This window comes from Ixodes scapularis, unplaced genomic scaffold (genome assembly GCF_016920785.2).
Source record: "Ixodes scapularis isolate PalLabHiFi unplaced genomic scaffold, ASM1692078v2 PGA_scaffold15__6_contigs__length_5221840, whole genome shotgun sequence".
In the NCBI taxonomy this organism is placed as follows: Eukaryota; Metazoa; Arthropoda; class Arachnida; order Ixodida; family Ixodidae; genus Ixodes; species Ixodes scapularis.
The window spans coordinates 419,793-425,792 of record NW_024609841.1 but is presented as its reverse complement, the minus strand read 5'-3'; the positions used below and the strand labels follow the sequence as shown (position 1 = coordinate 425,792).

At 47.8% G+C, this 6,000-nt stretch overlaps 1 pseudogene; it reads left to right on the top strand.

The window, feature by feature from the left end:
* The first annotated feature begins 4,456 nt into the window (after nt 1-4,456).
* LOC115323321 overlaps nt 4,457-6,000 on the top strand; it is a 35,041-nt pseudogene continuing 33,497 nt past the window's right edge.

The following is a 6,000-nucleotide window of genomic DNA, read 5'->3' as shown; positions in this document are numbered from 1 at the left end:
AGGGACGAAGTAACGTCGTCGCGTGGACGACAGAACACAATGCCAGTTTTGAAGAACTGAAGAAGAAGTTGGCAGAACCACCAGTTCTGTTGGCGCCGGATCTGTCAAAACAGTTCCTGTTGCGTACAGACGCATCTGACACGGCAGTAGGAGCAGTGCTCCTGCAGGAGCATGAAGGTATGCTCCATCCTGTGTCATATGCTAGTCGTAAGCTAAGTGCGAGCGAGAGAAACTTCGCAGCCATAGAACGGGAGTGCCTTGCGTTAGTGTGGGCAGTAGGTAAATACGCTGTGTATCTTTATGGGAAAAAGTTTGTGGTAGAAACTGATCACCAGCCCTCAGAATACCTGAACAAGGTGAAGTTAAACAACTCTAGGGTGATGAGATGGAGTCTGGCATTACAAGAGTTTGCATTCCACGTGAGATACATAAAAGGAAAAGATAATATCGGGGCGGATTATCTGAGCAGAGTATAGCTAGGCACATGTGAAGTTCATTTAGTCGACATATGTTGAGGGGTGCTTACCGAAATAAGGGGTAAACCAGGAGCAGGTAGACAGCAGCTACTGAAAATGGTTGAATTTTGTTTTCTGTGAAATAATAGGTTAAGGTTTTTGCTGCCTATGTGATTGTGGAGTTCGTATTTTTGTTGCGCGGAAGGGAAGAAAGGTGGTGTTATTTTTTTTGCGTGTATGCGAACTTGTGCACCGACAAAGTGAAAACAGGTAGAGAGCCGCGTAACCTGAAGGAATGAGAATTTAGATAAACTAAATACTGAAGAGGGGGTTATTATCACGTTACGCGGTGAAAAAAAGAAGAATAGGAAAGAAGAGGTGCCAGGCTAGGCGGTGGAAAGTGAAGAAAAAAAGAACAAAAGGGGAAGCTCGAGAGAGTGGGGCTCGAGCAGAGGGACGGATTCGACGGTGCCCCGAGAACGCTGCCTACCTCGGCCGCAAACCGCAGAGGCAGATGAATTCGACGGTGACCTGAGAAAGCTGCAGTCCTCGGCCGTGAACCGCAGACGCAGGCCGGCTCCACCCAAACTCGGACCCGCAGCCCTCTACAGAGATCCAAACTATCAAGGCGACGAACCCTGATACCCAGGCGGGAAATTTCTCGAAAAAAAACCTGGGCCACCTCCAACAGAGTTCGGAATTACCTCGGCAGCGACCCCTGGTAAAAGCAACTGGCTCCTGCGAGAACCCATCATCAAGTTTCAACAGACACTGGTGACCCCAACGCGGGAGGTCATCAACCTGAACGGGGACGTGAGAGTTCAAGACATTTCTAACTGTACATGTGTAAATACTTAGGCATTAGGCATCATTTCTATTTACGTATGTCGCTGTGTTATATAAATTGATTTATACCGTCCGACCGTGCACTCTCCTATCTTACTCAGACGGTTGACCTGAACCACGACAATCAGTGGTCAGGATTCACTTTTACTTGTGCTCCTCGTTTTGTTACATCTACCGTTGCCACTCCCGAAGTGATAATAAGCGAAGGTAGAAGACAGTTCACGGTAGCCTTCAAGAAGAAGGCAATCGCCTGTGGAGAGATCCACGGGACTCTTGCAGCACAGCGAGAGTTCGTTGTATCGGACAAGAGCATCCGCTACTGGCGAGGCCACAGACAAAAACTAGCAGCGTTCAGCAAGACGAAGAAAACTTCATTTCTTGGAAGGACCGCGGTGTACCACGAATTGAAAACAAAGGAGGCAAATTTCATTCGGAAAATGCGCGCCAGATTGCTATCCTGTGACGTTGGAGTGCATCCGTTCGAAGGCCGTCAATGTCGCTCGTGCCTCCGGGCTCCAGGGGCCGCAATTCAAATGTGCGGCATCGTACACTGGTGGTCAGACGAAGGTTCTGAAGAATTTGTGTAGTAACGCTAGTGCACTTCCTGTTTTATTGCGTGCGAAGCAATTAAATAAATGTGCCGTGTTTTCCCGTCCTTCCTAATGCTTGACCAAATTTGTTGCCAAAGTAAGGTTGCATTCTTTTGCCATAAAAACGTTTTTTCGCTTTTTTCATTTTGTAAATTAGGGAGTCGGTCTATATTCGGGTTCGACCTAAATTCCATATGTTACTCTAGGTCCGTTCAATGCGCCTGAGTTTGTTTCACCCTATGTTGCACCATGGAGTTATTACAATAAACGCTAGAGGCTCAGCTGGCGCTAGTGTCTACGGGACTTCCGGTTGCAAATTGAAGCAGGCAGCATGCAGTCTACATTTCCAGCCTCCCTCTGTATTCCTATGAGAAAACGCGCGTGAATTTTGTCTCTTCGCAGTAAAATAACATGAATAACTTTTGTCATTTCGGTTGTATCAGATAGTATGTACCTTTATTGGTATTGTGAAAGTGTAATTGCTTTAGTTACAGCATTTTTCTCTACCACTGAACGATGTTAAACTTCGCTCTATTTCAGAGACGACGACGAAGATCGTCCATGAAGGATGTGTTTTCTCAGCGCTCTGATAAGCCTAACAATTCGGCCTTACAGGTCAGTTTTACCGGCACTCCTTGCCCCGAGGGGCCCTTCCAGGACTTGACACCCTGGAGAAGACACCAGAAAGCCAACCCGCACTGCCCGCGGGTCCGGACGCCAAACCATCAGTCTTCTCGGAGACCGTTTTGACGACGCCAGCTGGCAAAAGACGCTCTGGCACGAAGGCCCTCTCCATGGAGCAGACGAACGCGAGCCCCTACCCGGCTCCAAGAAACACCACAGGACACCCTACTCAACAAGGTCAGTTGGATTTTTCAACACTCTCACCACAGGACAGCCAGTTTTTAGTGGCATGTACCCAAGAACGCCAAGCGATCGAAGAATTTATGCAGAATCGAGTATCTATCGAGCTCTAAATGAATAAAGAACTCATTGAGTCGCTCCGCTCCAACAGTGGAGCCTACGAAGAAATGATCACGAATGGTGTCGCTTTTCAAGAGTACTTCACGCACAAGAACGAATTCGAGACTTTCCGAGCTCAGCGAAATTCCCAGACACCACCCCAACAAGGCGAAACGGGTGAAAAAGAATCGCTGACTCGGTCCGCCATGACGGCAAGGCATAACATGCCTTCCACATCAACCAACTCGAATGAGAATTCATTGAGAGAAGTCGAGAATATGGAAGATGATGTATTTCAATGTCAAGGTTCACAAAAAAGACAAGAAAGACAAGGTGCCAACTTTACTTACCATCAGCAGAAAGTCACGCAAGCAACACAGAGAACACCCAGGCACACGGTCGTTCTGAAACCAACGTGCAAAGAGCGCGTAGACAACTTCACCGGCAGAGACATTGTTGGGGCGATGGAAAAGGCAGGAATTCAAAACAAAGATGACTTCTCCGTCCACCGCAACCAGAAATCTAACACTATTGCGATCACAACAAAGAACCCCCTCCTTACGAATAAACCACTCAACATCTACCAAATCGTCAAGGGCGAACAAAGCTACGAGATGAAACCCTACATGGCGGTTTCAAATGATCAAATCCGCGGAGTTATCTACCTTTCTGGACACGACGTGCAAGAAACTCCAGAAACCCTCATGGAAAGTCTTGACTGCAGAACACACACGATCGTCGCAGCTCGTCCCATTGGGCGGTCGGGCAGGACCATCTTGATCACTTTCGATGGGAAATCTATTCCAAAGCACGTTCGTTTCCTCTGCGAAATCTTCACAGTAACCCACTATCGACCAAGACCTCTCGTCTGTTACTCATGCAATGAAATAGGCCACAAATCGGACGTCTGCCCTAGCGGCATCAAGCGCTGTGACCGATGCGGACACACTCATGATAGCGAGTCCGGATGTGAACTACAGCCTAAATGCATAAACTGCGGTGGTCCCCACATCGCCACAAGTAACGACTGCCCCAAGCGGAAAGTTCCTCCAAAAAGACTCCCGGCTCAGACACTCCAGGAAAAAAGACCCCTTTTCAATACGACAAAAATGGACCTAGCACCCCCCGGATCAAACTCTTCACAATCATGGACTAACCCACCCCCACAAGGAGCATGGGCAACACCTTGCAATGTCAATCCATACGAATTTTTCTTTCGTACGTTCGTAATTTTCCATACGAAACTTTTCCGAATACCCATGGTATTCGGAAAAGTTTCAGATGTCACCACATCAACCGTGCAAAACCTGCAAATTTCTCCAGCCACAAATTGCGGAAACTCAAACTGGCAACAACAACATAATCACATCAGCTGCGAGCAACGTCTAACGGCAATGGAACAACGCATGGACAGAGTCGAAAAATCTCTCGAGAACATCTCGCAAACCCTACGAGATATCCTCAGACGACTAAATGATTAACTTGCCCAAACACAACAAAGAAAACAAACCAAAACGTAAGGCGATATTTCCTTGGGTTCTACAATGGAACTGCATGGAATTTAATAACAAGGCGGCGGAACTTAAAGAAAGATTAGAGAAAATGAGGGAAAACAAACCACACGTCATCCTCCTACAGGAAGCAAACGTCGAAAACCTAAATATTCGAGGGTACACTACATATATTCATCCCACCATCGTCCGACGATCCCGCAACTACCAAAGCCAACAATCCACTGGTACAACCTATGGCCAAGCAACCACCCTCGCCTTGAACAGTACAACACAATCCCAAATAGATACCTCGCAAATATGTAACGGAGCCAGAGAAGTTGTGGGAATTAAGTTACGCATAGGCAATCAACAATTCGCCATCTACAACGTCTACATTAGACCGGGACAGAAAGAAGGAGACGACGCAGACTGGTTCGATGCCACAGTGCAAGGCACCACACCCACACTCATCGCTGGGGATTTGAACGCCCAACACCTACAGTGGGGGTACAAAAAAGCTAACAAACGAGGACGGAATATAACCAGCAAATGCAAGCAACTGAGGCTGGTCCTTCTTAACGAGCCCGACACCCTACAAGGATCGCAACAAGCACCAGGGACAACGACACAACCCCGGACCTCACCTGGGCCACGAAGAACTTCAAAGCCTCCTGGCATACGTTGCCAGATCCGATGGGCAGCGACCATCTGCCCATAGTAATTCGATTTAAAACATCCACTCCAGCCAAACATCAGGCGAAATTCATTAATTGGGATGTCTTCCGCACCGCCATAGCCGCAAGCAAGGAAGGACACCTTGCCACCCGTATCCAGCGGGCCCTTAAGGTTGCAAAGACAATATATCAGATTAAAGAAGATTCTCCTATACCCGACCTTCATCTCCTCAATCTCTGGGCTAGTCGCCTCCAAGCGCTCCAGAGATACCGAAAAAATGAACAAAATCGAGCACTTCGGACCAAACTTAACTTAGCCACGGCAAGGGCCAAAAGATACACTCTCGAACTTAGACGAAACAGATGGTGGGCACACTGCAGCTCCTTCGGTGAAAAGACTGGACTAAAGAAGGTATGGAACACATATCGAGGAATGAACTGCAAAACCAAAAGCAAAAACACCGGTTCCAACCTCGCATTACGGCTAAACATAACAGAAGAAGAGCTAGCAAAAGCAGCGGGAGAGAGTTTCTTCCCTCAACCAGCCAAGGAACCACCGGATACTTGCTATGCGCCGGAACCCATAAACGCATTAATGCCAGTAGACTCCCCCTTCACCATGGGTGAGCTCTTGGACGCTCTAGCAAAAGCAAAAAGCAACACAGCTCCAGGCCCGGACCACATTACCATCACAGCCCTCCGAAACCTTCCGGATGAAGAAATGCGTGAGCTCCTAGACAAATACAACGAGATATAGGAATCCGGTCAACTTTCCGATGACTGGAAGATATCCACCGTAATTCCCATTCCGAAATCGGGCAAACCCAACAATGACATCCAGATCCTCCGACCCATCTCGCTAACCTCCAACTTATATAAAGTAATGGAACGTATGGTCCTGGCCAGAATAACCTGGATCCTAGAGTCACGCAACAGGCTACACCCCATTCAAACTGGATTCCGTTCACACCTGTCCACA